Consider the following 26,552-nt stretch of genomic DNA (forward strand, 5'->3'; position numbering starts at 1 on the left):
AGTCCACACTTAGTACGATGAAGACAATGAAGTTTTGTATGATTAATTGTATGACAACTACGTGCGTCCCATTTGAGATGTGCTGAGGTTTGGACAAGGAACGAAATATTTCACCGTGGATTCCATGCTTAGTTTGTTGTTTGGGAGGAGCCACTAAACATACGTAATTGTCTGAGGTGTTTTTTTTTTTTTCCAAAATCAGAAGTCACATATCACTGGAATTCCCACCTGTAGTGAACCTTTCAAACAGGTCAATAGAAGAAGAGCGAGGTGAAGATGATTGATGATGAAGATGAAGGGAGTTGATGGACGCTCTGGCATTTCCCAGCAGGCTCAACCACACAGCCACACATCTTGTTCACTCATCTTCCTCCTCATTAGTGCTGGACTCCCGACACACCAATTACTTTGAATCCTATTAGAATGCAAATGTAGTCACCAAATGCAGAATAGCATATTAAACATTTCCTGCCACATAATTAATTTTAGTCTTCAAAAGCTAAAGCGGATGTACAAATCCGTGATGAATATTAATATTGTGTCTCATTGGGAAAAGTGAGGCAGGCTATGCCTCAGCCAGATGGAGCAGCTCTGGCCTAAATCTCTGCTGAGAATTATTTAATCGAAAAAAACAAACAACAAAATGATATCCACATGATATCCACAGAGATTCATCCCTTTACAGTGTGCACATTCATAGATGTGTTCATCAATACATCATCTGTTCGGTACCACTATTGTCCAAAAGACATTGTAAGCTAAAATAAAGAAATACAAAACACTAATGATACAGTTTAGAGCAGTGGTCACCAAACCTCTTCCTTGAAATCTACCTTCCTGCAGGTTTTATCTCCAACCAACATCTAACACACCTGTTTCAGTCGATCAAGAACTTCTTAAGGCGATGAATGTAACAGCTGGAACCTATGATTTAACCACCCTGAGTTTTACCAACAGTTCAATGCAGTTCAGTTAGCCATTAGCTCATAATGGTCGTTGTGGATATAAAGATGGTCAGGCGGGCACGGTTATGGTTGGACCTGTCTTCAGAAGGTAGATCTCCAATAACAGGGTTGGTGACTACGGGCTTAGAGTAATATAAAAGAATGCAAAAAGGATTGATTTATTTAAAGTGAATCACAAGGTAAGGCATAAAAAGAATTAGGTAGAAAGAGGACTAGGCTAATAATATAATGAGAAATTAACAGGATAAGAAACAGGCATGATTGGAACTTGACAGGGTAAGAGCTAGGCACAATAAGAACTGGGCATTCCAAGAACAGTATGGGTCCAAAACTTGACAAGAAAAGAACAAGGCTTTATAAAAACTAGGTATGACAAGAATAAGGCATCTCAAGAAGTTTGCAGGAGAAGAAATAGGCATTACTTGACAAGAAAAGAACTGAGCACAACAAGGACTATGCGTGATACAAATTAGGCATGACAAGAACGCAACAGAACCAGAAATTAATGGGAAGAAAACTTGGCACAGCAAGAATTAGGCATGAAATAACTAGGTACAACAAAAAAAAAACTAGGCTTGACAAGAACTTGATATGGCAAGAATTAGGTAATATAAACAACTGGCATGATGAGAAGTAGGCATGGTAAGAGCTTAACTGGACAAGAACTAGGAGTAGGCATGATAAGGATCAGGCATGGCAAGAACTCAAGAAGAAAAGAATATATAGGCACAGCAACAACTCTACAGGGAGACTCTAACTGGACAGGAAAAGATCTGTGGCATGATAAGAACTAGGCATCTAAAGAATTAAACTATGTACAACAAACACTAAGCATGGCAAGAACTTGACATGGCAAGAAATGGATACCGCAAGTACTAGGCACATCATGAACTGGTTATGGCAAAATCCTGACAGGAAAACAACTAGGCACAAAAGGAACGGAGCATAAAAAAAAATTAAGCTCGACAAGAACAAGCAAAGAATTGTCAGGAAAAGTACTAGACAGCACAAGAACCAGGCCTGGTAAGAACTAGACAGAGCAAGGACTTGAAAAGGAGGGGGGGGGGGATGGGGCAAAAGAAGAACTTGTCAGGAAAAGTACTAGGTATCACAAGAACTAGGCAGGGCAAGAACCTGACAGGATAAGAACAAGGCAGAACTAGGCAGGGCAAGAACTTGACAGGATAAGAACTAAGTATGGCAAGGATTCAGCAAGAAAAGAACTTGACGGGATAAGAACTAAGCAGAACCAAAACTAGGCATGACAAGAACTTGACGGGATAAGAACTAAGCAGAACCAGAACTAGGCATGACAAGAACTTGACGGGATAAGAACTAAGCAGAACCAGAAGTAGGCATGACAAGAACTTGACGGGATAAGAACTAAGCAGAACCAGAACTAGGCATGACAAGAACTTGACGGGATAAGAACTAAGCAGAACCAAAACTAGGCATGACAAGAACTTGACGGGATAAGAACTAAGCAGAACCAGAACTAGGCATGACAAGAACTTGACAGGATAAGAACTAAGCACTACACCTCATCAGAACAAGAACTAGCCAATGTCTGAATTCAGTTTAGTTGAGTTTTATTTGCATGTGGTGGGTACATGCTGTTGCAGACAGATCCATCACAAACAGTAATAATATGGGACTTCGGTGAAAGTTAATCCTATATCCTGCGTGTGGACTTGTGTAATTCAACACCTTAAAGTGATTAGTGAGTTACTTTTGCACATTTTAATTTGGACTGTCACTTCAGATAATTGTCACTTTGCACCTTTCTCTGTTTAATGACATACAGTACCTGTAGCTGTCTCTTGATCACCAGCAATTACATACTTTTTAACCAGCTTGGATGAACAGACTCTAATTGTGAAGCCTTGGAGCTTCCTTGTGATTAGGTTGACAGCTATTTTTAATGTTTTGCTTATATCCTGTTATGTCTTGTCTTGCGTTATCTTTTTTTTTATATGTTTAGTTCCAACTGGATTACAAACTGGTTTGAATATCATTCCAAGTGTCTCTTCCTTAATTTAAGTTCATAATAGCACTCTTCTTGTTTCTTTTTCTTCTTGCTTTCATTTATTTGTGCCTTACTTCCGTTTACATGCTTGTTTTCTTTTTTCTTTTTTTTTCCTCATGAAAGGCAATTTTAGTAGATTAGAATTAAAGGTTTTACTTGGACGCATTGCAAGGCATTGTAAATATTGATTAGTTTGTCGTATCAATGCTTGCTCGAGGCAGATTTCAGTGAACACGGATGTTGGCTTGAACACAGTGACTGGAGGGAAACAGTTCTCATTTGCTGGTGAAGATAAACTGTGTGTTCTGTTTATAATGACTGATGTAGAATTGTGCTTTGCATTATAAAACAAAACAACTACATGAATGGCATCCGTTATACCTGAAAAATTATGAGGACGGTTTCATTTCCAAATATTTTGGTTTATATATATATATATATATATATATATATATATATATATATAATATATATTTCTAAGTAGTTTCTCATCGTGAATCAATGTAATGATGAATTTATTAGTCATTTTTCTTTATTTAATTCTTTATTTAACATTAATCTATAACCCAACAGCGTCAAATACCCTTTTTTTTTTATTTAAAAAAAAGTTACGTTTTAGTTCTAAAATGAAACTAGGAATTTACTCATGTACTGATGTATTTTTCATCATCCATTCACCCTATTATAATTATTTTTCACTATTTCTTTTGGGGTTTTTTTTTTAGTTTAAAATGTAAGAGTTTAAATTGTAAAAAAAAAAAAAAAGTTTGAATGTAAAATATAAAATTGAACTATGAATATCATCATGAATCAATTTAATTATGAATTCATGATTTATCTTTTTAATATAATGTCTCTACATCTAATTATTTTTGATCTATAAACCGATAATGTGATATACCAGAGTTCGGTTGATGTCAATAAAATGATGCTACTTGCGTTACAAATTTATCGTTAAGAAAAGAACATTAAGTAAAATGCAATTTTTTTTTTTTTGTTTTTGTATAAATGATGTTTTGCGTGGCTGCCAGGGCCGTAAGCTGGCCTGGGCATTCGGAGCTGTAGCCCCGAAGATTTTTTCTATAGACCTGTATAATTCTCCACTACGTAACTGAGCGTCGGTAAAAGAAGACGCGGTGATGTAATTTTATATCTTTAGTGAACTGAGGCAAGACCAATCAGACGGGGTTTACAGGAAAATACGTGGAAATACTCGGGTCTTATTGGCTGACAGTCTCTCAATTCTACCAAACGCTAGCTCACAGTCAGTGCGAGTAAAAATGGATATACAGCGATTTTGTAAATGTCTACATGAGTTCCAGTTTACGCGAACATGATATGAGCAGAGCAGAAGGAAGGATAATGTACTCTACATTGCGCTGTAGAAGCTAAACCCATACAGTGATAGCTTAGCTGTGCTTCCCCTTGGCTAGCAACACCAAACTAGCCTAGTTAGAAAAGTTGACAAAATCTGAAGCACGTTTTATGATTAATCCAACTTTTTTCTGATCATATCCTACGTTGACGTGCACTAAAATGACTTTCTTTCACTTTGTAGTGTATTTTTGTAGGTTTTGAATATAATTTGAAAGTAAAGTAATTAGTAATCTGATGACTTTTTCCATGCAGTAATCGGTAATGTCATCAAATTACAATTTTAACGTAGTAATTATAAGTCATCTGTAGTGGATTACTTTTTTTTTTTGAGTAACTTACCCAACACTGTACATCAATTTTGTTTGTTGAGTTGAATTTAAATTTTAAATCACCCATTAGATTTACTCACTTAAAGGACTTCACTGCATTTGTTAATAATAACAAAGCATAAACTCCACACCTGTTTTAAATAACGTGTACTCTGTTTCAGGCTAAAATGAAGTCCACATAAATTAGCGTCAAAGCAATTACAGCATCTAAACTCAGGTCAGTGGGTGTAACAGCTGGAACCTATCATTTAACCACCCTGAATTTTACCAGCAGTTCAGTGCAAACATATTCATTCATCATTAGCTCATAATGCTCGTTGTGGATTTAAAGGCAGCTGCGTTCATGATTTCTAATCTTTTTCTCGAAGTGTTTCAAGTCTATAATGCTCTATTGGCTTCATACCGTGTTTCCACGGTTCCACAACAATACAAAAAAAGAATCATCTTTAAGACATTTTTAAACAAATAATCTGATGTGGATGGCAAAAAACGAAACCCGATTTATACCAGTTGCTCCTGATGATCTTGTTTTTTTGTTTTACAATAATCTCACACTGAGAAATGTTGCCCAATGTGCTTATATTAAGGATATTTTCATTTGCAAAGCTCGTCTTTTACAGCGCAGGAAGAAAGTGCAGGTTAAAAATGGCAAAGTTCACTGAAATGCCAAAAGTGATGGTTTAAAAAAAAAAACAAACAAACAAACAACAAAAAAAAACAAGCTGACTGAAACAATCAATGGTGGGAAAGATGTTTGACTTTAATTTGTGTCATTCCTTTGATTTCATTTTCGTTTCTGAGTTTAATGAACTCCATTCATCTAGATTAATTAAGGTGGAGCGGCTTGATGAATTGTTGAAAATAACGATGCATCCGTTTCGAGGGATCTGTACTTTTAATGAAACACTTACACACGTTCCTGTTTATTCATTAGGCACAATAGCGTGTATAATTATCTAAGTGTAATTTAAAAATAATGTGAATGTTCAACATCATGAAAAGGTTTATATATTTGGATAGCGATAATGATTTTAGTGTGGTTTTAAATGAAATACTGACACAGTGAAGAACTAGCTGCATGACATCCACATTCACTGTTATATAAGTAATAAAACACGCCCTGACGTGCTGTTATAGGGAATTAATAACTATAGTGATTTGTCAACATTTACGTACTACTGGGTGGATGATGTAAAGCTGATGCATTTGAGCGATTTTGCTTTGACCTGTACGAGGTCTGATCTGAGTCTTCTCCCACTTTTTATTTATTTATTTTTTTTTATGTCTGATGCAATTGTGAGTTCATGGAGTCCTCGACTGAACAGGAGTTTACACTATTTCTCAGGAAACTTTACTTTTTTTTCCCCATTTGTCCATACACGATTTGTATTACTGAAGTACACTGATATTGATCACGGGACTGTTGTCTCTTACACCTGATTTCCTAAAGGTTTGTGTGTTTAGTAACACGTGAACTTGAAAACTCCTGCAAAAAAGAGTAGACAAGAAATGAAAAATCACTACAATGTGTATATATATATATACATATATACATGCATATACTATATATAGGACATGTAATGAAGATTTAGCACAAGTTAAGAGAAACAGGATGTTTTAAATGTCCTTAATCAGCTAGATATGTAGATATATACTGTATAGATACTGCTCTAGATCTCGTCTAAGTTTATATGCAAAATTGCTTGTTTAGGGTTTGCTTTCTTCACAAAACTCATCGGGTATGTGTTTTAACAAATTGTACTGTATTTCATTGGATTCTTCTTACTCTTATACTCTTTATTTGCAGGTAGGCACACTGTTCAATTCAATTCAGTTTTATTTGTGAGGAGCTTTTAACAGTGGATATTGTCCCAAAGGAGCTTTACAGAAATATAACAATTCAGGATATAGATTATAAATGTATGAATTTATCCCTATTGAGCGAGACGGTGGTGACGGTGGTGAGGAAAAACTCCCTGAGACGATATGAGGAAGAAACCTTGAGAGGAACCAGACTCAGAAGGGAACCCGTGCTCATCTGGGTGACACCGGATAGTGTGATTATAAATAAATACCCCCCTTCTATAAATGTGCTAATACTACATGGTCAAATAGTGCAGTTGTGTAAGCAGGAAATTCATTACAGTTTTTACATGAAGTCTGTTTTGTTGAACTTCTCCACTGATCACTGTTGGAGACTCGAGTGCAGAACTGTTTGTGGTAATCGTAGTGCTAAAGCTATCATAGCATAACTGCTCATATGAATTGAGGTCCAAAGCTATCTTTATGCTTTTTAAGTGGTACCATCCTCAGTAATCTCAATGATCTTTAGTCTGCACCATGTGGGGACATGCTCAGCAGCAGCATGTGACTTCCAACTAATGAGAACTCCAACCAGAAGTAGGGCATCAGGATGGATCAGGCAGATCCAGAGAGCAGAAGGGGTCAGAATCACTGGTATCTCAGGGGTATCATGTGTAGCTCGACAGAAAGAGGGAGGGAAAGAGAGGGAGATATTATTAGGTGTGCTTATTGTCCCGTAATGGATAAGGACAGTGAACTTTGCGTGAGTGAAAGCAGGGACTCCGGCAAGACTATCTATGACAGCACAACTAAAAGGGAGAGCCAGAAGGAAACAGACATGAGGGCTCCCTGGGATATAAGGTGGCCAGCCACCATCAACACACCTGGGTGAACACTCTATACCTGTGAGCCCTCTAGATCTGCTCCTTTACCTAAGAAAACAACTATTCACAAAAGGCTCGACTAAACAAATATGTTTTCAGTCTGAACTTAAACACTGAGACTGTGTCTGAGTCCCGAACACTAATTGGAAGGCTGTTCCATAACTGTGGGGCTTTGTAAGAGAAAGCTCTTCGCCCTGCTGTAGCTTTCGCTATTCCAGGTACCAACAAATAGCCTGCATCTTTTGATGGAAGTAGGCGTGGCGGATCATAAAAGACCAGAAGTTCACTCAGGTGCTGTGGCATGGGACTATTCAGGGCTTTTTAGGTCAACAGTAGTATTTTATAATCAATGCGAGATTTCACTGGGAGCCAATGCAGTGTGGATAAGTTCGGGGTGATGTGATCGTATCTTCTGGTTCTAGTTCGGACTCTAGAAGCTGCATTCTGGACTAACTGGAGCTTGTTTATGCTCCTACTGGAACATCCAGACAGTATGGCGTTACAGTAATCTAATCTAGAGGTGACGAAAGCATGAACTAATATTTCTGCATCGTGTAATGACATTATATTTCTTAGAAATTTTTCTGAGAGGAACGAAGGCTATCCTAGTAATATTGTCTACATGAGCATCAAATGAAAGACTGGAGTCAATAATCACACCAAGGTCTTTAACTGCTGTACATGATGAAACAGAAAGTCCATCCAGAGTTACTGTGAGATCAGAAAGATTACTTCTAGCTACACGCGGTCCTAGTACAAGTACTTGTCTTATTAGAATTAAGTAAAAGGAAGTTAATAAGCATCCAATATCTTATGTCCTTTACACAATCCTCAACTTTACTAAGCTGCTGTCTGTCCTCTGGCTTCGCTGAAACATACAGCTGTGTATCATCAGCATAACAGTGGAAGATAATTCCATGTTTACGAATAATGTGACCCAGAGGTAGCATATATAAAGTAAAAAGCAGTGGGCCTAAAACAGAACCTTGTGGAACACCAAGCTTACCTCAGTATGCACAGAGATGTCTCCATTTACATCTATGAACTGATACCGATCGGTCAGATAAGACCTGAGCCAGGAGAGGACTGTTCTCTTAATGCCAACAACATTTTCTAATCTATCAAGGAGAATAGTGTGATCTATAGTATCAAAAGCTGCACTAAAGTCGAGTAACACAAGCAGCGAGACACAACCCTGATCAGAGGCCAGTAGAAGGTCATTTACTACTTTAACTAGCGCTGTCTCTGTGCTATGATGAGGTCTAAATCCTGACTGATACATTTCATGAATGTTGTTCCTATGTAAGTACGAGCATAGCTGCTGTGCTACAACCTTTTCTAAGATCTTGGAGATGAAGGGGAGATTTGATATAGGTCTATAGCTGGACAGTTGACAGGGGTCGAGGTCAGGTTTTCTTAATCAGGGGTTTGATAACCGCTGGTTTAAATGATTTAGGTACAAAGCCAGTGCTAAGGGAAGAACTGCTAATTTTTAGAAGGGGTTTGATTAGTTCTGGAATAATCTGTTTGAAGAAACATGTAGGTAAGGGATCAGTGTACAAGCTGTATACAAGTTGATGATTCTGATGAATAAATTCATGAAGTGAGTTCGGTCTCTCTAAGGGGATTAAAGCATTCTAATTGTCGATCTGATATTGTTATATTATTAGCTACAGGCTTAGTTATAAAACTGCCTGGTTTTAAAGTAATAGTCTAATTTTTTTTGTCTAATATTTTCAATTTTGCCAATGAAACAATTCATGAAATCGCTGCTGCTATTTAATGATTGTGTGCAAGTTTCTGTGGTGGTTTTATTCCTAATTAAATTTGCCACAGTATTGAATAAGACTCTAGGATTATTTTACACTATAAAGCAAAGATTCTACATTTCCATCGTATATTTAATCTCACATTTCTGAACTAAAAAGACGAGAATTTACAATCATTACCAAGGGTAAAATTCAAACATATTCAAAAAAAAAAAAATTATGGAAAATAAATAAATAAATAAATAAATATTAGCAATATAAACAAGTTTAAAACTTGAGGGGAAAAAACATAGACAAGCTGAAAAGAAAATTAAATACTAAAACACAGGTCATGAATCGTAGAGAACTCCATTCCTCACTTTTATGTTCATTTAACTTCTTTTTAAATTAAAATACCTTATTAAATACCAAATTTTTTAAAAAGAAATAAATAATAAAAAAAAAGGTTTCTCTGAGCAAAGGCAAAGGCTTCTTTTCCCATCAAGCTTTGTATGTGTGAATTTGTATTCCAATTATTTTTAACCAATCTTCAAGGATGTTCTTCACTACAGCCTTTTTATGTTGTGCTTTAAGATTATCTTAGTTCTGTGAAAGTGAAATGACTCACATGGATGTTCATTTATAACATAAATAAATAAATAAATAAATAAATAAATAAGCAGAGGCTTACACGTTAAAGACGATTCGTTGATTTATTTGCAAATGCCTTGATGTGGTAATTCTCTGTTCATTTCTATTTGCAGTTCTCAAACATATCGTCATGATTGATTCTTTCGCATCTCTGCCCCAGCATGGTTTTGTATGCACTCCTGAAACACAATAAAGACAGGCTGAACCGTCTTAGACTAATCCCTATAGCCACGCCTCAAAAAGTCTTCCCAGAAGAGTGGAGGCTATTATAAAAAGCAAAAGGGGGCTAAATCTGGAATGGGACCGTTCATCAAGCAAGTATGAGATGAGTCCACATCTTTTTTACCTCTTTATGTTCCCCACAAAAAAGAAAAAAAAGAGTATATTTTTCAATATAGTCCACATGTTAAAGGTAGAAAGGAGGGTGTGTATGTACAGGATTTTATAGTAACTACCAGATGTTTATAATTTTTTTTTTTTGGGGGTGGGGGGTGTACTCATATGTTTGACAGGTGAATACACCCTGATTGTTGATGAAGAGTATGATAAGCGTGTGATCTGATTTCCTTTGTTAACACACACACACACATTTTAATCAACCGCGCTAAAGTAGAGTGCCATTCCGGTTTTCCCACATGTGAAATGCAGATGGCTGTCATGTGCGTGTAAACCTAATTGACTCGAGCAGTGGAAAGGTGTCAAAGCTAAAGCAGGCTCTTATGACACTGCAGGCATGTTTAATTAAAACGAATCCATCATGGTGCCACGGAGTCGCTATAGGAAAATGACTCCAGGTGCCATCAGTAAAAGAAACGTTTTACCATCGTAAATACGACGATTCTCGGTTTTGACGCCGGCTCCTTCGAGAGCGTCCGGCGTTCCTGGCGTTCTCCTCCGTTAGATAGAGCCTGAATCTGTCGTACAGTGAAAGTCAAACCGTACCGAATTTTCATCGTCCTCTGTTTGCGTATCGTTGAGGAACTCTTCATTCAAATATCAGGTTTCACTTTGTTGAGGAAACCGTGGCTCCATGTTGTGTACGCTCGTGGAGGATGAATGATCCGCCGTATTGTCGTCGATTGTTGCGTAATTCGTGCATGTGGTGAAAGAAACAATACGAACAATGTGCCAGTTGTTGGTTTGCCGAGCATGCATTGCAACACGTTTGTAATTATCGCTGTGTCGAAAACAAGGCCAAATTCACTTCCTAGGTTTGTTCTTTTTTTTTTAAATAATTAGTAACACTTGTCTGGAAGATTGCAAATCCACATCTTAGATTTGCTAATTACCGTGACACGGATTAAGGCACCATCTTAGGCGTCTCAGCTTGGTGTATTATTGTGATGAGACATTCTTCCTTTGAGAGGACAATGCGAGAACTCCATTCAGCAGTCTCTTTGCAATTGTGTTGTATTGTGTTGAATGTAGACAGACTTGAGCTTTTACATTATAGTCAAATGTTCCTCTTTTGCTAAATGCAGTGCTCCTTTGTTGCTTTCACGTGTGTTTTTTCCCCCCCTTTCTTTCTATGGCATATTTAAAAACCACTGCCTTATAAATGTCAAGGACTGCCAGCAGGATGATCTGCTTCATAACCAAATGACTCACACGCTCAGGTTAATTAATACGGCATTAACCGATGGCCGAAATACAAAAAGTCCAAGGTTCAAACGTCTGAAATGCTTTATGTTCTATGTGAAACCAACGCAGAGAGGCGAATCCGGCTTGTTCTGCTGACTTCATGAGATTTCCAGTTTGTTAGTACGGTGTAAGGTAACAGGATTAGCGGGGATGAACTCGAGTGTGTCCAGTCACGCTGACTCCCTGATGCAGTCTCTGCGCCGTTTCATCTGCTTCCTGCAGGTGGCTTTGATCCGTTAGGCATACGCAGTTCTATTTACAACCGCTTCGTGCTCGGCTTTATTAAATCTAAAGAAGAGCCGAGGAGTCAACACACAAAGAGCAAAGTACACATGCAAATCAACTCCTCATAGTGCACAATGATTTAGAGCCAGCTCCATTTAATGTGGCGTAACACTGAACTTACTGGGAAAAAAAAAACCTTGCAAAAGCATGCTGGTGGGTTGATTGATTACTCTCAATTGCCCCTAGTGACATACTGGTGCCCCCTTTGAGGGTATTTTCCCACCTCACACCCAGTATTCCTGGAATAGACCCTGGATCCAAAATAAAACCATTAATGGAGATGAATTAATACATTTTATATATATATTTTTTGACCTCTATATGGTAAATATTAATCAGTGTATTAAATAGTTTACTCAGCGTTTTAATAGTATACTAATATATGTTATGAAGTTTCCTGCCAGCTGAAATCCTCTACCACCGTAAGTGTGGCGTTTCCTGATAACGGATGGACTTCCGCCATGATTTTCTGCTTTATCCCAAAACGAGACCTTTCAGCGCCTCAGGATTGAAATATCTCTGGCTATAAAAACTTAATAGAATTTGAGCTCTTTGTGTGCTGCAGCTATTACGAGCGAGTTTCCAGCTGAGAGGAATCGAAAGGGATTCTGTGATTGAGTGCTTTTGGTGGGAAGCCATCGATCATCAATCATCATCCATCAACCGGTGCCAAATCACTGATATTTTAAACGACGGAACAAACTGGGACGGACGTCGAACCAGATTGGACTAGTGAGAATTTGAGACGATTATAATGTCCAGGTCTATAATTATGCAATGTGAAGACTGACAGGTCTATTTCTCAGCTATTCTCCTTAAATGAAATAAATGGTGAGTGCTTTGAAGCCTAAAATTAAGTCCGAAGGTTTACAAGAAGATAATACTGGTCATTGGTGTGGGATGGGGAAGGTCCAGTACGAACCTCAGCACTAATTTCCTCTTCTTTCAATCCCATTGACCACATGATGAGACTGGTAGGATATCAAGGCCATGGTCTTCAAGTTACAAGTACAACTACATGCAAGATTGAATGACTTCATTTCTGTACAGGTGATGAATTTCCGACGTTCCCATCAGGGTTTAAATCTTGCAGTGGATTGAACAGATCGCTATGCACCTTCTGTTTTGCCGTTTATTTTCCAGATCAGCGTTGTGTTTAAAGAGACTCCGTTCACGACGTACTGTTGTTTTTTCACGCTGCTCATCTCGCGTGGTTTCGCGATAAGATTCGCGTGCGCGTGCCGTCAATTTCCTTTTCTTTTACAGAAACAACGAGACGGCACTTACACCGCGGTGAAGTGCTCTCAAAAGATGAAATATATCCTCGGCTGTGTCTCTATAGTGAAACGACCGTCATTACGTTTTACTTTACGTTCTATATTACCGGTGTAAATGAAGGGTTTGATGTCATGCTTTGATGTTCAGACATTCAACTATCACAACAAAGCGACGCAGATCAATTTTCCATTCGACTCTCTATACACACAGTGCTACATACGGAGAAATTTGCAGCAGAATAATTACTGACTGCTGTGGAAAATATTTTGGCACCCCCTCGACCACATTTTGTAATGGAAAGGGACCACCATAGGTCCACGCCTAAGCAGATCTTATTTGGGTGATGGTTCATTGCATTGTAGTGTAATATCTCTAGTTAGTTCCTGTTATCACTTACGTTACAGCAGCTATAAAGAGTCATTTCCCTCACCGTGGCCTCTCTGTTTAACATTACAGCTTTACCTCTGACTCTTACAAAGTACTAACACTGGAGACTCCTTCCATAAACATAAAATACATGACAGAAAACTCCATCATGTCAACAATTATGCACATTTAAAAGAAAAAAATCAATAATAATTCCACCTAGATGATTTTGAATTATTAATATGGATGCAATCCTAGATTGATCCTAATGAAATTTTACAGCCATATCATATTAAAGTACATGAATGGTTTGTTAAATTCAAACACTATTTTGTTGGAAAATTCATTTAAAAAGGTGGCAGTTACTGGAAATACTGGAAATTGGTGTAGAATATCATATGAGCATTACATTTGAGACACAAACACAGTTTGTTTAGGCTGCTGATGACACTGAGGTGCATCGTGTTACACTGCCCCTACTGTTTATATGCGGTACTGCACAATGAGGATGAAATTGTCGCAGCGTATAAATATACTACATATCGTTCAGCCTCATTATTTAGACGGATTAACATTTGTACAATTGGAAATTTTGCACAGAATATTCTTTGCTAATTTTGACCATTTACTGATGATTCTGATTTCCAGATAGGCTTACTTTAGTGTCCCTCTTGTTTTTTTGTTTTTTTTTGCTTTAAGTTTCCCTGAATTCTCTTCTCTCAGAAAAGCCATAATGGGTTTTTTTTTTTTTATTATTTTATTTTTTTTCATAGCAATACTATTTAATATTCTGAGTGATCCATCAAGCTACCACTGTTCTCTTTTATAGTAATACAGACAGCCAGCTTCATCTCTGTTGATGTCCGCACAAAACAAGTCATGTTTTATTGATGATAGCAAAAACTTCCAGACTTTTATCCCTTTTAACATTCATCATTTATAGGTAGTGTGAGTTTATAAGTAAAAAAAAAAAAAAAAAGAGCTGAGTAAACATTTAATAAATCATTCGCTGAAATTTATATAGTGTTTTCAGGGTTCCGCTGCTATTGTAATGATGTATTGTATCAGAGCAGAAGATTTGGCCATCAGTCAGTACGTTTACATGGACGACAATAATCCGATATTAACCCGAATAAGACGATACTCTGATTAAGAAACTAGCATCTAAACAGCGATTATTGATGACCTTAATCCGATTAAAGTCATACTCGAAGTAAACACGAATGGAATTAAGACGTGTGGAGTATTCCTGTTTTAGTCGCATTATGGACGTGTATTACAGACATGTACACACCTTAATCACACTATTAACGTCGTGTGGGAGTTATCACCGCATTGTGTGACAGGACATGATCACACACCGCAGTGCTCAACCGTTTGACGGCAAACAAGAGAGCACGGCTGCGTCCCAAACCGCGTACTTACCTGCTACATAGTAGTAATAATACCTCAATCAGAATATTGTCTTACTCAGAATAAGGTCAATAATTACATTATTGCTGTCCGTGTAAGCGTAGTCAATGATAGATGTGTATTTGTTCATTCAATGTTAGATTTCCCTTCTATAATAATAATAATAATTTATCTCCATTATGATAAAATAATTAAGAAAAATGTGAATGGTATACCTCTGTTTTGTTGTTTTTTTACATGCTGTTAAATATATGTGAAAAGACTTGCATTAAAATATTGCTTAAAAGTCTAAAAATGATATTATTTGTGGGTCAAAATATGATTATGGCTTAAAAAAAAATCCGTCCAGTCAGATATAAAGTAAGTTGTGAATAATGACGGAGTTATGTGTGTTTCCTATTACAGAAAACGCTGTCACATGATCACCATTATGTCACTCCAACATAGCAGAAGTTCACAAACCAGGAAAGTGCCGTAACACGACCAACAAATATCTACGTCTGGTGACTCGGGTGTTATGTTAACTTCACCAGCCGTTAGAATAAGCCCTTATGAATGTTAACGTAGGCTTACGTTTGCGCTCAGTTGTAAAGATGAATAAAGTAAAGTGCTACAGAAATATCACTTGGGCTGAACTCCGTGTCCTCTCCATGCCAAACCTCATATCAGCTCTGGAAGTCAGGATGACCATCTGAGCCAGAGGACAAGTCGATCGTGTAAAGGGTTCAGAATCTGGGCGAAGTGCTGGTATCTTTGTGCCAGGGTAAATGCCAGGCCAAAGAGAACATGGAGCTGAGGGAAATCACCAGCCTGGATCACTCGGGGCTTCAAAAGAACAACAGAGGAGATTAAAAAGTAACTGTTTCTGTGAAGGTTTGTTTGTGTTTGTTTCCTTTTCTTTACTCCTAAAGGAACAAATCATCCGAATTATCATTAGAAACCTGTTCCCGTTAGACACCCATAGAAACACTACAGACTAGAGATGCTAAATTTATACTAAATTTCTCAGCCGACACCGATAAGCGATACTTCTGCCTTTTATGCCTTCTTTAAAAGAATAATAATTAATTTACAAGAATTCTGAAGGAAATGCAAATAAAAACTTTATTCTCTCCATTTCAACACGTTGTTTGACAGTAACTGGTCTCAAACAGAAAACACATTACTCTAATTAACATGAACACATGAACTCAATTCTGAAGATTAAAGTAAGATTATTAACTTATTGAATGTTATTAATTCTATTAACACTGACTGAATTGTGAAAAACCCTCCTGTTAGTCTCACATTCACTCTCCACAAACACGAGCATTTCTACTTCATCATAACATCACAATATAAACTTTTTATATATTAACATTAACTGGATATGAAATATACTACTCTGTAAATATATTTTTATGTGATACATATACCTTTTTTTGTCACTCATCTTCATTTAAATCTTCAAACGGTGTACTGGCCCTTTAATTCAGCTCGAGCAGTGTGGCAAAAATTCTTTAATGGTCCATCGGATAATTCTGGGTTCTTCTTTGCATACTTCTAAAAAGATTCCACTTGGAATCACTTTTGATAAGAAAATGTGCTGTTGTAGGGTTCCTATAAATAGCTTGCGATGTGGTATTCGTGAAAGTCCAGAGAGTTGGGAAAACATTCGTATCCTGCATTTCACGTCTGAAGATTCTTCGACTCGGTTACGTGAACCGTGATTGATCAGCTTTGTTACATGCCTCTATTTTCATCTAGGGATACTGAGAGAGAAACATACTTGTAAGGAAGAGGTGGTGATGACAACTGATGGGAAAAGATGTCAGATTAAGGTCATCAATTATCTCTGTTTACATGGTAGTTTCTTAGTCAGAGTATCGTCTTAATATCGGATTATTGTTGTCTATATAAACGTACTGAGTTTAGGAATACCTAAATAGAGACGCACACAGAACTACCCGTCCTCACAGGGCGCTGAAAGTTGAACGTTAAGGGACTAGCGCATATTAAATAAACTAGCACAAGATATTTAGTCAAAGTAGGAAAACTATAGGAAGACAAACAAACATGTAAACAGAAGGCTCTGTGACGAATGCGGAAGTACTACATTTACACGCACGTATAATCCCAAATCCACCCGTTTTCCGGCACACTAGGGCAGGTTAATGCGGAATTTGCATATATATAACGCCCACATATCCACTCCATTAGTGTGTCCTTTCCTTCCCATATCCCACAATAAGAACACGCAGACACCAAATACATTCACCAGTAAATGTTTATTGTACTTAGCTGTTGTGTTTTCACTGGTCTGGGCGTGTGCTGCGTCATATTCGGTCTTAGTCCAGGTTACCGGAAGCAAAAGGCAAACCCCGGAAGCCATCCAGAAAGACTGATGTTGCTGAATTCCCGCGTTGCGCCTGCGCGAGCGTTTCGGTAATTGGACCGTCTTAACTGTTGTTTGTTTGGGGGGGTGTTGGGAATACAAAGCCCAAGTTAATCCCTGTATAAAAGTGAATATTATATATATATTATGTTATATAATGAATATTGATGATTGGGTTTATATGTTATGATACTGATTATGTTATTATATATATATTGTTTATTGTTTATAACTTTTTATATAAAAGTTATTGTTTTAATTCTTACCTCTGGAAGAGCATATGGAGGAGTCCATGTGGGTGGAGCTTCCGGTTTAAAAGCCAGGCCTGTTTGTTTGTTTAGGGTGAGTTGGAATTGTTTGTGTGTATTTACCTTTCTTTGGAAGGAGTTACCAGCCAAGTGTTGTAGTGCATATATTTTTTTGGTATAGCTTTCTTCTATTGCCATCAATTTTCTTGTGCTGGACCATTTTTTTCATCATACCTTGTCAGAAGTAGGATGGCCAGCCACAAGGCAGTGAGCATGAGGAGGCAGACTAGGAAGGGTCTGTGATCTCGGCACAAGTATGCCCAGGAGGATGCAGACTGGGATACTGTGCCTGAGGAGGAAGAGATGGAGATGGAGGTGGCGGTGACGAAAGGGAGTTTGTTGCGATGGCAGCCAGTCTCAAAATCATCTGAGAGTGGGATGGTGAGCCTGATGTGAGAGTTCCTGACAGCACAGCAATATGAGAGAAGAAGGTTTACTATTTGAGCTATGTGGACTGAGCGAGTCACTGGAGCATTAGAGAATGCCAACAGCTTAACCTGAGTTGACACCGAGTCCCCGAATGGAGCTCCCTACTCCAATGATTCAGTGCTTGTGCCAAGACGGCCAGCGATACTGCGCTCAGAGCCTGCGATTCCAGCGTATCACGAGGGGAAGACATCGAAAACTACCTTCGTCGATTTGAGCATTTGGCACGGACTTTGAATTGGCCAGAGGAGTAGTGTGCTTGTTGACTCGTGCTGTTGCTTATCGGGAAGGCACTAGACGTGTACGTCACCATGAATGAGGAGCGTTCGGTGGTGTATGAGGATCCACGTGAAGCGTTGCTGGGAAGATTCGACTTTTCAGCAGAGGCTTACCGGCAGCATTTCCGGCAGAACCGGGAGAAACACCCACAGGGACTTACCATCACTTGAAGGGACTGTATGCTCCTTGGATAAGGCCACAACGGCGCACCAAGGAGGAAATCGGTGAGCTGATTATCCTAGAGCAGTTGCGTGTGCTGCCGTACGACGTGGGTGAAGGAGCATGAGCCTGCAGATGGACTGACCGTGGCCCGACTAGCAATGCAGTACGCTAACACACGCCAAAGGGGATGACCACATCAACAATAAGAGGCATTTCAAAGACTAAGCAGGACAAACAAGGTACTGTTTTGAATGTTTCGATGAAAAATTTGATGTGCTTTTATTGTCAACAACAGGGTCATAAAGCTGCTAATTGCCCTATGAGCAAGCCTAAACTGTCGAACTACTGCTATGTGCCAGTGAGGGCTTGGGTGGGTTGGGGCGGGGGTGACAAAGCAGCGAGTACTGAACTCTTTATGCACTGTTGCACAGTTTCTGTGATTAGACAGACCTTGAAAGCTTTGATTTGCACAGGAAGTTCATTGTTGCTGATTAAACGTGGTTGTCCCTGAAAATGTGACCATGTGAAGACCATATCTGTACAATGTGTTCACAGTGACGAAGTTAAGTACCCTACAGTTGAGGTTCCACTGAATGTCAATGAACAAATGTATTTGTGTGTAGGTGTAGTTGATGCTGCTGATGTGGTTCTTGGGTGGGATATACCAGTGTTGAATGACTTGTTAATCCTGTGTGATAAACCCACAAATACTCAAACTGTTGTATCATGTCCAGTGCTCACACGAGCTCAAGCCAAGACTGGTTTGCAGCCTCTGCCAGACTTGGACGACAGTCTTATCCAGAGCTGTAACAAACCTAGAAAAACATGTCAGCAACGCTGCATGGCAAAGTATTTGGGTACGCTGATACCTAAGGTATCCACAGACAGTCTGGAGGGCAGAGATTAGAAGATTCCAGCCAATATTGCCCAGTTACATGAGGTCGATTGTTACCTTAAAGCCATTACTTGCGTAAGTAGGGGAAAGCAAAGTACAAACTCTTGGGGCTGAAATACGTTTTGCAGAATGGTATTTTGTACATGATGCCTGATGGTGTTGCACATCTCGTCATCCCTAAATGTTGTAGGGCTCTTGTGTTACACCTTGCACACACTACCATGGTCAGGAAATCTTTCACATCAGAAAACCTACCAAAGACTCAGTTCCCGTTTCTTCCGGCCTTCCATATATACTGACGTATGCACACGGTGTGCCACATGCTCTGTTTGTCAGAAAACCAGTGCTGTTCACAGGTCTGCCAGAGTGCCTCTCTATCCATTGCCGGAGATCGCCATTCCATTCAGAAGAATCGCAATGGACATGGTTGGACCTCTGGAGAGGAGCAGCGCCGGTCACCAGTACATCTTGTTCGTGTGTGACTATACTACTCGGTACCTTGACGCCTTCCCCCTAAGATCAATTACAACTGCCAAGTCAATCAGTGTTTTCCAGAGTCGGTATCCCAAACGAGATCATCACAGACCAAGGCACCAACTTTACGTCGAGCTTAATGAAGCACCTCCACAGAGAGCTGGGTATCTTGGTCAATCAGGACGAGTCCCTGGCCCCAGCAGGCAGACGGACTAGTTGAGAGATACAGCCAAACACTCGAACATGCTGAAGAAGTTCGTCAGTGACACGGGAAAAGACTGTGACAAGTGCTTGCCGTTCATTCTGTTTGCATGTATAGCGGTACCCCAAGCATCAACAGGGTTTTCATCTTTTGAATTGGTTTACGGTTGGTCTGTCCAGGGTCCATTAGATCTGGGAAGCCCCTACAAAATCTGCAGTGGGTGAGCAAGGCATGCTGCAGTTGAGAGAGCGTCTAGAGAAGTTCTTATGCGGGACCATTTATTAATTTTTTTTTCCCCCCATCACGTCTTGTCACAGTATCCTAAGGTGATACGACTAGCCCTAGTAATATAAATATCTAATCCTACTCTGCTCTTGTCTCTCAAACTTTTTTTTTTTTTTTTTTTTATTCAAACTCTTCTAGGCCCCACCCACTTTACCACAATTTCTCTCCTTTCAATGTAAAGATGTAATATTTGGTGACCAACTGTAATCAAAGATTTTGGCTTAAAGCTTTTTATAGCAGTAAAAATACAATGTAAAAGGTACTCTATACAGTATTTTCTTATTCAGTCATTCTCAGGGTTTAATCTCAGGGTCTGAATACGCTCATGTAAGTACATTCCAGAAGACAGAAGAGGAAACCAAATCTAAACACTGCACACCATAAATCATTAAAAGGGCACCCGATATTGCCTTCATTTATTATTACTCCTCAAATATTAGTATTCCGCTTCTCTTTGCGCATTAGCATTTTCTTCCCATTACCCAAAGCCTTTAAGTCTAAATGAGCTGCTAACAAAGACTGTCTTGTTATAAGCCAGAGAAAGTTAATCAGGCCTGTGCTCTTCTGTGTAATAATGGACAAAATAACCCTGAAATATGCGTGTCTTAATAAGGTTTAGTAGAAGTAATGTACGAGGCTAAGGATTTTCTGCTTTGGTACACACTGAAAATAAATGATGCTACTGATCCTCGTTGCAGTTTGCTTGTGCTAATCATCATCAGTGGGAACGTTATGAATAAAAAAAAAAAAATAATAAAAAAAATCATGGCCGAAGGGAAATATCTGCATTAAATTTCTTCCAACGAAAACAGTCCTTTTTTTTTTTCTTTTTTTTTTTCTTTTTTTTTTCTCAGTAATACTTTCTGTGAAGGCCATATGTATAGTATAATGACCTATGAATGCATTCTTAACATTCTTACGCTATTATAAAAATATAATTATTTATGAATTATGGCATTATAGTTTTTTTTTTTTGTTTTGTTTTGTTTTGTAATGGATTTGTAAATATTGAACGTCTATTAACTATAGTGTGAATACATTAATAAGCAGTGCTTATAACGCATTATAATCAGCACCAGCAACGAAATTCGACCTGTTTCCTTGGAGCATTTGGAGACATTTCCTCCCCCAGACATCACTTTCTTTATGTGAGATTTTATTGAATAATTCTGAGTCCGTGTTACAGAAGGTCTGAGTTAAAGACACGCCGATATTAGCGAATCTGCAATTTTAAAAGGGACGTGATTCGTCCATTAACTCGATCCTTACAGGGTTAAATTTAGAGGCAGGATCTCATGTCATGTCTAAAATATAAAAAGAAGTCAACCAACTCTTCTTATTAATTTTTTTATCTTTTTATTTATTTTAATAGATTGAATGAATGGCTATTTCAAGTTTGTATTAGTGGCGTTTTTCCACTATTAATCGCTTAAAAAAAAAACAAAACTAACATTTAATATAATTATAAAATATGTCTTCTAGCCTTGTTCTAGATTATAATACACACAGGCAGTGTGTTTTATTTATTTATTTTTTATTCTAAATGAATCAGCAGGTCACATTTTTGTTGCTCGCTCATGATTGAGTGGCTGCACTATTAAATTACTGTCAACGTCCATGTGGGAAAATGTTTCAAAAACAATGCTCGAGGATGCATTTTAAAAAATAAATAAATATATATATATATATTATTAGAGGAATGCATCTTGGTGAAAAAGACCCCCGGACAGGGTGCCAATCCATTGCAAGGCAAGACCTTCACACATCCTTTTACACATTACGGACACTTTGGACACACCAATCAGCCTACACTGCATGTCTTTGAACTGGGCGAGGAAACCGGAGTACCCGGAGGAAACCCCCGCAGCACGGGGAGGACGTGGAAACTCCGCACACACACACACACGGAAGCGGCGCTAAACAAACCCCCAACCCTGGAGGTGTGAGGCGAACGTACTAACCGCTAATCCACCGTGTTATTTACTTCAAGACTTATCTGTTCGTGTACTTCTGCTTGCCTAAAAATCGGGTGGTCTGATACAAAAGGTTCTATATTTTCTGTTGCATAAGACAGCGAGATATATAAAGCGAGAAATAAAAACTGAAATCCTAAATTGACGTCTGAATAATTCCGTATTACGCAGTTCATTCTGATGACAACCTCCAAGATACACATCTACTAGCTCTTCAGCAACCTTTCAGTCTCCCACTGTTACCTTCGTCAATCCTGTTACCTCAAAATGCTACACCACGCCCGAGCCATGAACACTCTGTATTTACACAAACAAATTGTGTACAACTTCTGCATGGACGGAAATTGAATTTCAAACAGGACTGTCATTTGCTGGGAGCAGAACTCGGTGAAGACGCAGCTTGTGTAACAGCGTGAGAAGAGAATCGCTAAAGGCCTTATGGGTGTATTCACAGCGTCGAGGTGAATCAGGACTGAGTTTTCATTTTGTGCCGACACGAAAAAGAAGACCTTTTTACTAACACAGTGCACAGATGAAAGAAAGTGAAAAATGAATGTGGCATGCCATCTTTCAAATGTCATTCTTTGATGGACGTTTTATTGATTTTTTTTTTTTTTTTTTCCCCCTCAACCAAAGGGTGACAAAGGATGAGTTTCAATGTAATAAATAATAATAATAATCAAATGTGGAACTAATTATTGAATATAAAGGTCACAGATACATGAGGAATACATATACATGTATGCATGTATGTATGTGTGTGTGTGTGTGTGTGTGTGTGTGTGTATATAAATATAATTTTCCCAAGTTACATGTATTGTTGTGGAATGTTCCCCGAACAAATCACAGGCTTATGATAATGTGCTTGTTCGAATGTGTTATCGGTTCTATAGTAACAGTTTATTCACTACAACTCCTCTAATAATAAACAGATTATTTAAATTAAAAAAAAAAAAACTCTTAAGGTTTCCTCTTGTAAGGAGATGTTTATGTAGCATTTATGGAAGGAGTCCATATTTCTCCAGTGTCGACGCTTTGGAAAAAAAAAAAAAATAAATCCGAGGAATAAAATGGTAACTTCACGTTTTCCGACATCTTCAGGACAGAGGAGTTTATGCTTGTGCGGTTTCTTGTTAAAATAGCCAAGCAACAATGGACTTTTCGTTTTATTTTAATAAAGAGAAGAGAGACTGGTGAGGGAACTACTTGTTATAGCTGCTATGACACAAGTGAGAGACTTGTCTCATGGATGTTCCGTAACTACAAATGGATAAAAAGGACTTCTTTTCGTTGTGTAATTAATTTAATGTTGTAGTGAATTCAACATTGGGGAAATGTTCTGAAGTGTAAGAGGAATAATACAGTTCAGGATGTGCTGTTATAGAAAAATAATCAGCTTCATGCTGGTAACAGTAACTCCACTTCATCACACCACTGCATCACTGATTATTCTTCTATATGAGCACGACAAACAGTGTTTCGTTCCTCACACTGTAAAACCGGATCATTTCATTTAACTCGACTAATTACCTCTAAAGATTTAAGCTGATGAATCAAATTCTTTAAGCCAAATACACTTAAATATAACAAGTTTGTGTCACGAGTTCCCCTTTAAGCAGCGCGCTGTGGAGCATGTGAGCGCGCGTGCACGAGCAGGTGCGCGAGCAACTGCTTTTTCCCTTGTGGACAATCGTGACATTTGGACACGTGCATTTGCTTATGTTTCTGTCATGTCTCCTCCCCGTTCTGTCATTGGTTGTAGTCTCACGTGTGTCTGAATCTCCCTCAGCCGTCAGCCATCATTACAACGCTGATTATCTCCGCATATATACCGCGCGCCTCCCAGCACACGACGCGGAATGTTGAATGAGTTAGATAGTAGATTAGTGTCGAGTCCTTACGATAGATAACCACAGTCACAGTCCATAGTTTCATGTTTCGATTCTTAGTCTTAGTTCATAGTTCATAGTTCATGTCATGTTTAGTTTTGTTTGTTAAGTTCACGCTGGTTTCTCCGCTCCCAGTCCCTCGCTGCTGTTTGTTTCATGTTTGGTATATCGACCCTGTATCCCGTAACCACGACTTTGATTCCTGCCTTGCCTCGTTTATGCCTGTTTTCCGATCGCCTGAACCTTGCATGTTACTGGATTACGTTTTTGGATGACGTTCTGGATTTGTCCGCCTGTCTCTCTTTAAATAATACTGTTGTTCAACGTGCGCTTGCATCCTACCTTATCTCCGTTGCATCACGAGACGTGACAGTTTGAGTTAAGTTTTTGTTATATTTAAGTGTATTTGGCTTAAAGAAATTGATTTATCAACTTAAAATGTTTGAGTTTAGTTTCTTTCCTCAATTTTTTTTAGTTAAATGAACTATCCAGTTTTACAGTGTACTTACTGAACTGAAAACTCCTTTTTATTTATTTATTTTTTTTGTTTATATATCTATATATGAGTTACAGTCCCTGACAGGTGTATCTAATAAACGGGCAGTCCTTTTTTTTTTTTTTCTTTTCTTTTCTTTTCTTTTTTTTTTTTTTTGCATGTCGTACATTATTTTATTCGGACCACCTTCGAGGCGAAACACTTCCCATATTTCACCCGAAGAATTAAAAATCCAGGGAAAGGCGAGCGTGTTGAGATGATCGATGATGGTGAAGATGCTGAGAGACAGTGTGTCACTTCACAGCATGCTCAAACACACAGCTATCAAACACCCTCAGCACGGCTCTCAACACTCATCTCATTGACACCACTGTCTACTACACACACACACACACACACACACACACACGTTGGTAAATCCTGTTTGGTCAACTATATCCGACAAGAAATAACATTTTAGAGACTAGCTGTCAAGAGATTTGCAGGAAGACAGAGAGAGAACTTGCACTGGCAGCATTACATGAAGCATGAAGAACAGACAGGATTATTATTATTATTATTATTATTATTATTATTACTATTATTTATTTGACAAAGTGTATGCTAACTTTTTTTTTTTTTTACATCCACACATACATACGATATAAACATTTCAGATACAGACTTCAAAGGGTTAAACGCCATGTCCGTAGGGTTATGTGAAACCTGCGCAAGCACATCATAAACTGCCATAAACTTATGTTAATAATCACAATTAATTACAAAAGTGTATTCCAGCCAGCATTATTAGATTTTTCACAGAATTTCATTTCAGTTTTTGTGAAAAAATAAAATAAATAAATCTAATCAAATCATGATGGAACACTTTCCTTAAGGATAGTGTTCATGGCGCTACATGAGACCTACATAAACATTGTACGAAGGCTTATATTAACACACAGACTTATTTTATCTGTGGTGTTGGATGGTAAGTTGACATAACAGCTTAAGTCACGTGACCTTGTGCAACGTGTACATTCAAAGGTCATGAGAAATGACTTTGTAGGAGTCATTACATTACAGTGTAACGATTCTCAGCGTTTGAATCTTCTCTGTGTCACTGTGTTGTAAAGCTCGTACGTATAGTAATTCCTCCCAGAACATGTCATAACCTTATGTCAACTTAGATCACTCGCGCATCTTCAGTACCTTTTATAAAAAGTCAAATTGACAAAATCTAGCTTTATGATAGCTGACACCTGCTACAGTATAAGAAGCCTTTATAAATGTTTATGTACAGTAGGTTTGTCAGTTTATGAAGGCATTGTGTAAGATAATGTAGCCTCATGAACACTACCCTTAATTAAGCACTTCACACTGTAAGTCAGTTGTTTTCAACCAGAGGGCAGAGATCAGAAGGGGGTGCAAATAGTTTTAAAAAAAAAAAAAAAAAAACAGACAGGACATCATTTGGGTTCTCAGTGTATTTTATTGCTTTTCAAATACATTGTGCATAAATGAAAAACCCCGCGTTCCCTCTCCCTCTGTATTTTCTTTTTGCTGGGGAGAGGCGGAGCTTAGCCTGGCTTTTATCTAGCTGTCAGTGCAGTACCAGTGTTCCCAACTTAGCCACTTCTCAGACCCCTTTAGCGACTTTTTTGCAAAAAAAAAAAAAAAGCGCCTAGCGACAAATCTAGCAGCTTTTTGGACAAACCTTAGCGGCTTTCCGAATATCACCAGTACAGTCCCGCAAGCGCGAGGTCCTGTTTCCCGCCGCACTCACACCTCTCTCTCTGTCTGCGTCTGCTCTGTTCAGTGAGGGGCCGAGAGCCGGAGATTTAACAGTGTCATGGATAACGAAACGAGTCCTTCGTCCCGAATTACAGCATTCACATGTGAATGCTTTTAGAACGCGAGAAGAATATAATGCAACATGTTTTACGTGTAAAATATTACACGTTATTACAGCCTAATTCTCTTGTTCAGAGTAGTTCTAGTGTTCAGAAACATTTTATATCATTCATGTTCCACAACTGTCCGTTAT

General features: G+C 38.4%; 1 protein-coding gene and 1 long non-coding RNA gene across 4 annotated transcripts in view; one reads left to right on the forward strand and one right to left on the reverse strand.

Annotated features, from left to right (window-relative positions):
• Window positions 1–26,552, forward strand: part of lsamp (limbic system associated membrane protein) — a 690,614-nt gene that overhangs the window by 116,992 nt on the left and 547,070 nt on the right. The window lies entirely within an intron of this gene.
• Window positions 14,216–17,521, reverse strand: LOC128621423 (uncharacterized). Of its 2 annotated transcripts, XR_008388276.1 has the most exons (3): window positions 16,687–17,521; window positions 16,182–16,517; window positions 14,216–15,591 (listed from the first exon to the last, which is right to left on the reverse strand). It is a non-coding gene; the product is annotated as an uncharacterized LOC128621423 (long non-coding RNA). The 2 variants fall into 2 exon arrangements; XR_008388275.1 differs by having other exon boundaries at window positions 16,182–17,521.

Source organism: Ictalurus furcatus, chromosome 17 (assembly GCF_023375685.1).
Source record: "Ictalurus furcatus strain D&B chromosome 17, Billie_1.0, whole genome shotgun sequence".
Taxonomy (NCBI): Eukaryota; Metazoa; Chordata; class Actinopteri; order Siluriformes; family Ictaluridae; genus Ictalurus; species Ictalurus furcatus.